Source organism: Cyanistes caeruleus, chromosome 7 (assembly GCF_971803275.1).
Source record: "Cyanistes caeruleus chromosome 7, bCyaCae1.hap1.1, whole genome shotgun sequence".
NCBI classification, from domain to species: Eukaryota; Metazoa; Chordata; class Aves; order Passeriformes; family Paridae; genus Cyanistes; species Cyanistes caeruleus.
In genome coordinates, this window is record NC_141707.1 from 12,746,215 (window position 1) to 12,758,755 (window position 12,541).

Below are 12,541 nucleotides of genomic sequence, written 5' to 3' on the forward strand. Positions count from 1 at the left end.
CAACACCAGGCAACTTTGCAGAGCTCACAAGGAGTGAAACTTCTGGGCAAGACTTTGGCAATAATCTGTTGATGCCCACTGGGTCAAAGCAGAGCCTTGCTGGAATCCTTGGTAGCCTGAAAATACCCAGTACTGTGGGGACAAGTGAGCAGCTGGCCACAGGGGATGAGCTGAGCATGGGAAGGGCACTGGCTGTGCTCAGCTCTTCTGCAATTTCTCTCCAGAGAAAGGCAAGAGGAGTGTGACTGACTCTCAAGGAGAAAATAGCATTTTTTCCAGAGTGTTTTTGTGTTTATAATGTATGTGGCCAAGATCTATTGCATTCTTGTGAGATTAAGGTGTTTTTTTTTTTAAATCAGGATAACTTGAGAGTATTTACTTGTTTGTCTGTTAATGGGTCTTAGATGAGATTCACAAAGAGTAAAATATTTGATGTCAAATAATTTAGGAAGGAAAAAGTAAAATCTAAGCTATTTTCAGGAGCTGTCAGGATTGTTGAATGATGCACAGAATTGTTCTAGAAAAATGGACTGAGGTATTAGTCTAGAAACTTTGCTTGTTTATGGCAAGTTACAAAGGGATTTTTGGAGAAGAGTGTTTATCACCTGTGAAGGTGTTCCTATGAAGAAAGGTCACAAACATGTCGCAACTTAAACCATTTCAAGGATCTACTTAGACTTGGTTGCTTAGTGCTATAGCACATATTTCTATTATTAATTAAAAACATTTTTTGGAGCAAATATATTTTCAGGTTCTGTTAGCACATTCTCATCTCAGGTACCTGATTGCTGTACAAAACATTTAGGTTTGCTTGTTTTCTTGTATTTGATAAACAATGTCTTATTTCCACTTTTGCCATTATTTGTGGGGTCTGACCTGGGTCAGCATTTTGATGCCTTGAGAGGCTACCTACAACAGAGGCTAGACAATGTACAAGGAATTAAGTAGGTATTTGTTAAAAAGGCCTTCAAAGGATACACCTTGGGCAGTACAAGAGCCTGGCCAAGGCTACACCAAAGATGGATGACGGATCACAAGTTTCACACTTTTATAAGTTTTGGACAATTTCCATATTGGAGCCAAGTGTCCAATTACAGCTTCAGGTTATGAAGTCCCATCCTCCCAGATTGCTCTCCTCAATTTGCTGTTGTTTATACTTTTTGGGCCTGAAGCTGTAACGTTGTCCTTGGTTCCTGGGCTGGAAAAGGATTGTTTAACTAAAGTGTGAAGAGAATTTGTGAGCACTTTATATGAAATTCAGAGTTATATAGTTATGCAGTACAGAATCTGGAAAATACGAAAGCCAAAACTTAAGGCATCAGTTTGGCCATGCACAGCTGCTGGTGCCTGTGATATTTGTGTTCTCTGTGAGCCACTGCTTGCCAGGGACTGCCAGTGCAGAGCCCTACACCTGCCTGTGGCACCCCTTGATGAGGCCACTGTGGTTTGCATCCTGAGCACACTCTGAGCCAAAGAACCCAGTGAAGCTTCTTCTTACCATGTGGGCACTGGCAAAAGGCATATCCAGAACTGATATTGAAATACCAGCACCGAGGGGCTGAGGGTGTTTGGTTGTGTCAGTGCCACATGGCTGAAGCAGCTGCCCTGGCTGAATTGAGAGGTCCTTGCAGGTGGTGGCAGGTGTGTAGAGAGGTCCCTGTCCTGCTGACACGAGCCAGGAGGGAGATGCAGGACTCGGGTCAGTGATGCTGCCACCAGAGTTAGCTGCTGTTACAGAGGTGTGGTTCAGTTTCCACAGACAAAAGTTTTGTCTTGTTCATAACCTGCAAGACAAGACAGGGAAGTCATGAAAAGTGTGGCAGATGTAGGGCAAGATCCTCACATGGCAGCAGCTCTAGTCTCTATCCTTTTATTTCATTACCCTGTAAGAACTATTCCTGACATCTCTAACCAGCAGAATTCGTGAGACACCTCGAAAGTTGTCACTGAAAGGATTTCAGGTGTTCTTGACACCCCTCTCCATGCAAATTCACTTGCTGCTTTCACAAAAATTCATATTTTATTATAATGCAAATAACAAACTCCTTCAGATATTCATCTCTTCCCGCTCACACGCTTTCTTTTCAACTCTGTCAATGATTTCTTTTTTTTTGTCTGTTTTTTTCAATAGAATTTTGATGCTCTGATAAAGAGAATCAAAGGTCTAGTAATGTGTCAGTGCCTGATTATTATGTCAAATTATGATTTTTAAAGTCTGTAGTAATGGAACTTTTCTGAAACCCTTAACATATTCTACAGCTGTAAAGACACTGAAGTTACCCAAGTGCTTTTAGCATTTTCTATTTGAAAATAAACATTTTATTGGAAAGATTTGTGTACAAGCAAAATACAAGCATGAAAATGTTCCTGTGATAAAGTAGCTGAATATTTAAGAATTCCATTAAGTCTTTAATGGAATTACCTCAACAAAATATGTCTGAACCTTGACAGGAGCACTGCCAAGGTTTGGATTGCTTGGCAAGGGTAGCACTGAGTTCTGTTGTGGGTCCTGGTGGAGGAAAACTCTTTTTCTTGTCCTTCATCTCCATCCATTACAGATTTTATCAAAAAATCTCACATTTCCCACTGTGTTTGGTAAAGGCTTCTATAACATGGGACCTGGGTAATCTGGAAAGTCTTTGCCTGTTAAGGGGTGATTATCTGGGAGCAAGTAAGGTGCTCAGATTCAGGCTGAATCAACTGTATCTCCAGGGAGAAGTCATCTTTGAGTTAAGTCACATGCTGGACCTTTTTCAGTTACATCCTTTGTTCTACTTGCAGTACTTTTATTATGGACATTAATCAGGAAATTATGAACACAAGCTTCAGCTTGGAAGAAGAAACAAAACCATCCCGGATAATCTGAGATCTAAAACTTCTGGAGGTAGGTTAAGATGGCATTTCAGCAGACTTGGTCTTCAGGATTGAATAATTTAAAACACAGAATTAAAAAAATAAAAGGTATTTTCTAATGAATTTCTTCCACCATCATTTTTGTGGAATCAGTCTTCAGCAATATCCATTCCTTTAAGCTTTGTGCTCAGGGATTAAGTCAATATTAAGAATATGGTGACTCTATCAGAGATAAGCTGTTGCATTTAACAGTGATGGTGCAATCAAGCTTTTCCAAAAAATTGTAAGTGGCCCTTGACTAAATGAGGCTTATTCAACTGGATGAAATTTAATTTTTGTGTCAGTTGGCAGGATATTAACAAGCTTGAAGCCTTTTCTAATTCAGCAACTTTTGGCAGAGGAGTGCTGCTGAAAAGAAGGATTAAGGGCTCCAGCCTCTGCATATGGTGCTGAAGGAAAGAGTTTTACCTTGGAGCAGTTCAGCAGCTTGTAAAACTCTCCTTGTAGGAGAGGTCTGCAAGAGAAGAGGGGGGATACTGACCCTCTCTCTGTTGGTCAAAGCTGCATTATTTGGGTCAAGCATCCCTGCTGCAGAAGAGTTAAAAATGTCCCATAATACTTTAGTGAGTGAAGGAATTTCCCTGGCTGGAGTAACAGAGTGGGGATGTTTGTTCCCTGGGTGCGTTGCAGGGATCCCACTTCCCACAGGGATTCCCACAGGCTGTCCTGTAACTCTCAGTGACACAAAGTCACCTGTGCAGGGAAAACCTGGGGTCCTGTGGCACATTGAAGTCATTGATTTACTCAAATTGAGATGGAATCCTCTTACACCAATATCAACCATCTTTTTTTTTTTTCTACAGATATTGGTTAAAATAAGTAACACCAGGCTGTGGCAAGTAGTACCACAGCACCAGGTAACTCTCTAATCTTCCATTTTTTATTCATCTTTTATTTTTTTTTTTTGTTACATGAAACACCTGGATTCTAGTATAATTAATATAAGAATTCTATTTCTCCACTATCCTTTACTTCTACAGAGGTTTGTCATCATAACAATCTAAAACATAATCTGTATATTGAGATTTTGTTCTGTGGCAAGTTTAAAATGTGATTTGAAAACAGGATGAAAAGATGAGAGGTAATACAAGGTGTAATTAAGGAAAGATAAATAATAAGAAAAGGAATGATTTCCCATCTTACCATCCATTTTATTAGCTGCCTGCCTCTTTGTCAGTTTGCCACCACAGATGATGTTTTCTCCTTTTCCACTCACTCTCATATTTAAATTGATCAATATTTGTGTTGTGCTCACTGGCATCATCTTATCATTTGTACGTTTGTGTCATTCCCATTTCTGTATATTGATCCTTGCCCTGCTCCAAAAGGCAGCTAGAAGTCGTGGTGCCTGCCAAGGCTGACCTTTAGTGTAATTTAAATATCATTTCTGAGCGCTGAAAGCGGGAGGTGTTTTAGTGTTTGCACATTTTGGAGCAATGCCAGTGTCCCACTGTGGCAGAGGCAGCACGGTGCAGTAGGGAGGGATGGAAAAGCTCCTGTGCAGGAAATCAGAGCCACCCCTGCACACCAGCCTTTGCTTTCAGCCTGCAGAAGGTTTTTATTCTGATTGAAAGCTTCCCATGAGAAAGAAACCCAAGGAGCCTGACAAGTCCTGTCAATCCTCCTTGCTGTTTCCTTCTCCACCCTGTGTTCTGCTTTAGACTATTCACTGCTGTGTGGTGGGGTGTTTTTCCCCTACTGTGCAATGCAATGCATTAGAAGCTGTGCACAGACTGTGATATTCAGTTTGTGCTATTCTTTTTCCTTCATATTATATGGAAACCTTCTACTGATTGTAAAGTTTGTCACACAGTCCTGCTATGTTGGGTCAATTAAATGTTTGTGGTTGCCTTTGTAAACTGAGGACCTCACTTTTGACATTGTGTTTGGAATACAATTTATATAAAAATGTAGGTTATACTTAGTTTAATTTCAAACCATTGAGGAAATCATAATCTGTTCTGTGTGATGCATTTTTTTACTCAAAGATTTCTTTGATTCCAGTGTCCCCTGTGTTTTCTCTACTGACAGCATCCAGAAATACCTCCGAAAAATGAAAATAAGTGGGATACGTTCTCTCCCTGTTTTGCTTTTCCAGCAAACATTCACTTAGCCGAGTTAACGGAGAGCTCAGCAGCCACACAAGGCTTGTTTATGTTGTTATGGGCTGTCTGTGTAATCACTTCCAGAGCCAACAGAAACCTAAAGGAAAAAATTGCCAAGCTGCAGCTGGAGGACTGCAAACAATCCGTGGCATTTGGTGAAAGTTTAAATTAACATATGTTACAGCAGACAACAAGCAAACAGCTGGGGAATACGACAGCTGTTATCCATAAATAATGCTACGTTATCAGCACCTATATTTATATGAAATTTTACTGGGTAAAGATGCAAATCAGTATTTCATTACTTAACAACGTGACTGCACTGTGGGAAGAGCCCTGGCTGTCTCCAGCGTCTGCCACGTGCTGCACAATCAGCCTCAGGTCCTGCCAAGCTGCCACCTGAAACCCAAGGTCTGGGCTCTTAAGCAGTGAAGAGTTTCCAGATTTTCAGAAAGGTTTTCTCTCTACTGATGTAAAAGGGCTGAAATTATGTTTTTGTTCTTCAGAGTTTGTGTTGCTGGGCTCCAGGTTGATGTGTGGTTGGTGCTTGTTGTTTTTGGTGTTTGTATTGCCTTCTAAAATTGGGCAGGGGACATCTTTTACTCTTTAGACAGAATATTTTCTAGTTATCAGATCTTTAACGTTTTGTCATTCTTTCTCCCTCATACGGAAAGATACAAACTTGGCAACTGTGTTCAAAATATCTGTTAAATATATGTGTTCAAAATATCTGTTAAATATATAACAGAAAACTCACTCCTGACATAATTCTGCTAACCAAGTGGGAACAGGGGGCTTCTCTGTACTTCAGAATTGAATCTCTCTGGTTATCAGTTCATTTTAAAATAATCACAATCTAGAATATTCAGGATATGATTATTCAGCTCCTTACAGACCTGTAATAAATGAGCTTAACTGTTGATTATGGATGGTTACTGAATATTATCTGGTTTTATAGCCAACATTAATACAAAGGTTTCATATTAATTTCTTCCAAGTTTTCTAGCTAACATCTGTTCACTTAGAAATTCTCCTGGGCAACTATATGAATTATAATTGATATTTTCCAAAAGTGATCAGACCTGTACAAGTAGTTCAAAGAAAACTTCTGTCACATCAGCTGCCCAGCTGGATATTTTTCAGCAGAGGGGGGAGAAATGTGTCTTATTTGCTATCTAAGGAGAATTGACAATCTTGCTCAGGAAAATAACAGTTTCTTTGTAAAACTAGATAGTAATTTATGTATTTTATGTACAAAGGCTCTTATTGGCAGCTGCTTATGCTAAGGAAAATATTCACAGGGAATATGTGGAGTTTAAAAGCAAACAGATGAATGAAAAATGGTCTTTTTATCATCAGCACACTTGGCATATTGCTTTTAAATAGCTCTAATACAGATAGAAGATACATTAAGAAAGCTATTTAATTCAGGCACTTTGCCAAGGATAGGCAATGATGTTGTTTACAGTTTATTAATACTGAATAGAGTGAAATTATATTCAATTTTAGTATCTGGAGGAAACATGGCTTACTGAAAGGTCAGACAATTGAAAGGCTGCCCAGATTCTACAAAATGCAGGAGCTGAGGGTGTGATCTGGAGAAGCACAGTAAAAGTATCAGAAGAGAATCAAACCAAAAGGAACCTGATCTGAAAGGTCCATCCTCTCTAACTGCTCTATCGCATTCCTTGTAATGCAAATTATTATATATGCTGACTCTCCCTAAGCTGAGCAGAGGCTATGTGAGAGTAAGTGGAAACTGGAAAAAATAATTGCAACTCCAGGCTGAAAATTGGTGTACCTGACCCAAAACTACTTACAGGCAATTTGCCATGCCTGGCTTTAAGAAAAGTGAGGATCCATTTAAAGCAACCAATTCGCAGCAGCAGCAATGACAGAGATTTGCAAAGCTCTACCAAGTTGCCACAGTTACTGGGGAGGAACAAATTGGGTCATTTGTCATTGAAGAGGGTTGGTTTTTTTTCTCCTTGTGATACTTCTTTTCCCTGCACCCTGTATTGTGCAAACCTGCTACCGCCCATCCTCACAGTCTTCAAATGTGCCCTGGAAGAGCTGGCAGGTTCAGTGGGTCTGTCTGGGATACAAAACATTCCAAAGAAGCCATCACCTCTCCCTTGGTTTTGGTATTAAGTTGTCCTTTGGTGTCCTGGTAGCTAAGAGTGATAAACTCTAGTTAAACAACATCATGTAGTGGCAGAGAAGGCTCCCCAGGCTGCTTTGTTCTAGAGAATGAAAAACAAACAGAAAATCTTTCAACTGGAGGGTTTCTGAGGGAATTGGGAAGTACAAGAAGGTGACACACAACCCACAGTGTTCCTAGCAATCTCCATCTGGGAAAAAAAAAAGGAATAATGTGTGAAGAATGTGAAATTGCAATCAACGCTAACATTTATAAATACACACAGTATTAGTAATGCTAATTTAACCTGTGCCAATACTGTCCATCAAAATATTCTGGATGAAAGATTGAAACTTCCCTGCTCTTATCTGGGAAGGAATCTTTGTAGCCAAAATATATTCTCATATTGGATATAATTTCTTGAATCAAAGATCACAGATTTAAATTCTTGAGATAGCTCTTAGCTTCAACCCACACTGATGCCAAACTCTTCTTGCCTCAGTTATTTTCATGCACACTTTGCAGCAGGAACCTGATGGGAAAATGTCTTTGCTTTCCTCACTCTCAGGACTCATTAATGGCTGCAAAGAGTCTGTTCTGGGGAAAAAATGGTAGGAAAAATTGCTGTAGGATCACAGGAGCACCCACCAGGAGGCTGGGGGGGTAGTGTTATTTTTGACTGTGCATCCCAAAAAAAAACCCTAAAATTTTAACAGCCTGACAGTCTCAGTATCACAGAAACATTCATAATTCCACATGTCCTGTGGATACCTGTATAGCCTGAAAACATGAAGAGTCCTTTCCACACACACATCTCTGTGTTTCTGTCCTTCCTTTGATTTCCCTCAATCTCTGTCCTTCCATGTTCTGATTTTCTGTCTGAGATAATAATTTAAGTGAATTAAAGCCCACATAAAAGGGTCTGTATTTATTTCCAAATGAGAAAAAATGGTGTGCTTGTTTCTGATTTCTGCAGCAACAGAAAGGAGGTGTCTGGATGATAATTAACCTGGCTGAGAATGCAAAGTAGCACTTCAATTGTTTCTTCAGCTGTTATGTATAACATATGCGGTCTTCTAGACAGACAAAAAATTGAAGGCACAGCTATAAAAAGTGGTCAGCAGCACTGGTTAATAGGAAATAGCCACCAAAAGTGAGGGCTCCTGCCCTGCACCAGAGGGAAAAGAGGGAGTGAAAGAGCAGTAACTGCATATCCAGGACAAATCCTCAGGACAAGACTAGGAAGGCAGTCTGGGAAGGTACACGTTACTAGGGAATGTGATCCTTCTGCTGCTCACAGCTTCTGTCTCCCACAGGCAGCAGAATGAGGAGCATGAAGATTTGGGTAGAATGCACTGATGTCTGCAAAGGAAAGCCAGCAATGGGCTGGGAAATTAGAGGCCATCTACAACCATTTAACTTTATTAATCAGAGATGTCAAGAACTGAGGAAAAACTTGTGTACTACAATAATGTGGTTGATGGTGGCTACTGTAACGATTATAAAACTCTTGGAATAATGATAAATATGAACAAATGCTACAACAATTTCCTTCTCTCAAAGTGAGTAACTGTGTGATCAGTGGAACTGTGTTTTAAAGTTTAAACAAAATAAATAACTGTAAGCCAATATAGCAAATAGGGAATAAAAATTCTTCTTTTACAAGGAAAATTAATTTGAGCAGGCCACTGAAGATGACTAATCATATGAGCTATGGAGTCAAGAGCAAGGTTTTTCTTGCTCTGCTGTGGCCTGTAGAGAGTGAAATCCCTGCTCTGAAGGTTGTTACGTGTCACACTAATTCACAGTGTTCAATCCTGCTGCTGTTTTATTCTTTGGTCGGGCCTGTAGATTGTTACAGCATCTACAAAGAGTGTGTGGCTTTTCCACAGCCTTTGAATAAACACTGACAGACACAAGAATCTAAGCAAATTAAGCCTTGATTTCCTTTACCACTCTTTCACAAATCAGAACCTCCTGTGGTGTGGCCTTGGACAGACACTTGGCAAATGTACATTTGAATTTTGGCTCTCCAGCTTAAGTATTTGTAAACAAGAAGTGCTGCTGTTCACTCACACATGTATTCCAGGGGCAGCATACATCTTGCATTTAATGTGTTATTGAATACATACGTTCTCATAGTTGCTTTTCCATGGGTCTATATCCTGCAAGTGGATATTTAAAAAGAGAAATAATGTGATGGCAGCTCTCTATCCATAATTAATTTTTTAATGCATCTATTACCACACATAGTTCATCTAATGGCACTGATTAAGTAAATAGCTAATTAGAACAATATAGATTTCCAAGAAAACCCCAAACCTGCCAGTCCTTATGCCCCATGGAGAAATGGAAGGAGGTGGCAGCTGCCCACCTGGTACATCACTGAGGATTCCTCACTTACAGCTCTGATACGTTTATATTGCCTGAGGATCTTACCCTCAAGATCTGTGCTTTTCCCTTCAGCAAGCTGACAAATTTCCTCATCTTCCATAAATTTTAAGTCAGAAGGGAATGAACCTGGGGAGTAATGAGGAGAAAAGGAGGCCCAAAGACAAGAAAAGATAATAAGGAGGATTTCCAACAACAAAAACCAAAATATCCTCTATTACCCCGAGAGTGTGCAAAAAATAACCCTGGCAAGATTGATATCTCAGTGGAAAGATGAAAAGTTTTCCCCATCCTCACATTCTCTAGGTTTTTTACTTTTCCAGGGGACTACTACCATGTTTTCATAGAGGGGATAATTTTGTTCATGTTTTTGCACAGGTAGTGCTTAGTGTTTTGACAAGGATAATACCCCATTTTTTCTCATAATTAGGCCTTTCCAGAGATATTAACACATCTTCTCTTTTCCTAGCTTGGCTAATGTTGCTGATGTGACTTTAGATTTGAGAATTCTCTTTGGTTTCTGGTATTCCTTTTCTTAGAGCATGAGGACCATTTAAAGTGTTAATAGAGAAGCAGCAGGTAGCACAAGCTGCCATTTTGTGCAGTGTTACAGATTCCAGATCAAGGATTCAGTGTGTAGAGCAAGCTTGCTGCTGGCCTTTGGGATGAATGGCATTAAAGACAAGGTAAAGATATGCCCTGAGTATTATTGCTGCCATCCTGTCTCCCTGTACTCACCTACTGCTCAGTCTGCACACACAAACTTTACACCTCTGTGTTGGTTATTGTAGTAGAGCAGTCTGTCATACCCATGGTTTCTTTCATAAACTCTGCAAGTGAAACTTTGCATGAAATTCCAGATTTCTGTGAGCACTTCACTTTGCTGGACAACATTCTCTGAGTTGTTTGTGGCGAGGATCCTCTCACAAGGATTCACAACCACTCTTCCAGTGTGCCTGAAAAACAAAATGCAGCTTTCATGCCATGGAGACTGATGAGTTCTCAGGTTTAGATCCATCTCATCCACTTTCAATTCAAGTCAAAACTTCATCCCTTCTCAAAGTAAATTTGTTTGCAAATTTGTTTGCAGCCCAGGATGATATAGGAGGTTGTACAAGACTGTGATTTTGCTGATGTAGTTTTCCAAGGCTATTTAGTAGTTTGCCTTTTTGAAAATCAACAGTTGTACCACGGATTTTGGCTTATTTCTAATTTTTTACATAATCCTAAATCTACTCTTTGGTTTGGTAGCAATTTGTTTGTTTAATAGCAATTTGTATTGATTACTGAGTTTCTCAACTGTGGCAAAAAAACAGACCAAAAAAAAAAAAAAACCTGGTATTTCCTTCAACAATAATCATTCACCTCAATGGTCTAGTCAGTTTTTCTCATTTCCTCCTCTTCTTTAAGGATGCAATTCCTAGAAGTCAGGCTTTGATACTGGATCTAGTCTTTAAGATTTTGTTCTATACAGTGATTGCTGGACGATTTCCAATGTGTAAGAATTATGCTATTGAAAGATAGAACCAAATGAGTAGAAAATATTATGAAACCTGTGTGGAGTAAATATAAAAGATATGTAATATGGGTCTGTTTTTTTTATTTGAAGCATGAGTGACTATATCACTCTATTTGTTCACAACATAACAAGGTATTATTTTGTTACATTTGATTAGTTATATTCTGGTTGAGTTACAGTTGTGATTTTCTCCTCTGCATATAAAATAATTTTCCTTTAAGCAAAGCCGGTATCAGCGTGGAAGAACAGGAATTATTCAAATCAGGTTGAAGCAGCGAAGCTGACGAGTGTCTCACAGAATGAAAGAAGGTGCAGGTAGAGCATGTTTCTCAAGTCTGTTTAATGCCAGCACACACAGATCTGAAATGAGAGGGTGAACTGATTGCCCAGGCAGCTCTGCTGAGCTCCTTTTTCACGGTTATTTTGTGTCCAAGGGCTGCTGCATCTCCGAGCATGCCATTCTTCCTCAGCATACTTGCATAAACGTGAGGTTTGTTCCCTGGGACAGAAAGGGACCCTGCTTGTGAGGAGAGGTGAGGGAAACACGTTGAAGGAGCCTCTGTCCAAGTGTGTCAAGCACTCAGCATATTCTGCTAATAAAACTGAGTTTATCCCACTGTAGGCTGCAGGGATAATGGGTCATAAACACGTGCCAGTGAAATCCCTTTTCGACTGAGCAATCCCTTCTGTGACTCTCCAAATCACAATGTCAGCTAGACAGACTGTTTGAAGGTGGCACAGAAGTTTTTTCAGCTAGAAATGGAACCTCTGCTCTGTCTTTTTATGTTTGGAATCCTGAATTAAGGTTCTGCTTTCTTAAAAAAAAAATGTTAGAAATAATCTCACTCATAGCTAAAGGGAAGAAAGAGGAAGCCCAATTTCTTATTGTGGCATTAAATAAATCTTAACTGCTATCCATTCCCCCCAGGGTGATTAAATGAGAAGTGGACTGACTGAAATTGCAGGTAATCATAATTTGAACTTCGTTTCCTTTTCTTTGTATTTAAGCATTAACTTTAGCTTTCCTCATCTCTGCTTTCCCTAATTACTGCACCATTAGTATCCATTCTTCTCGGTTTCAAACCCTCTCTTACTAAATTTTTAATGGTATTTCTTTACGAGCACAATTTCCTATGTCTTTCAGAATTATCACCTGAAACTGTTGTCAGTAATTAAGAGATCAAAAGAGCAGTGACCTGCCATGCTGCATGTCATATTGCATGTACTATGGCAACTGCTGCTGATATTCAGGATGTTTATTAATTTCCAGGATTACTTGTTCTTTCCCAGCCCCTACATTTCCTTATGAAGTCTTTGTCACAAAAGTACATAATGTGAGAGACATGGACTCTAAGCTGCTTTGGATTTTCCTGAAAGATTCTTCTTCCCAAGTGCCTTTTTTTCCTGTACTATTCTGGAGGGCTTCTCCTTTTATCCCCAAGTGGGATCTATTCCAGGAGAAGATTTTTTTTT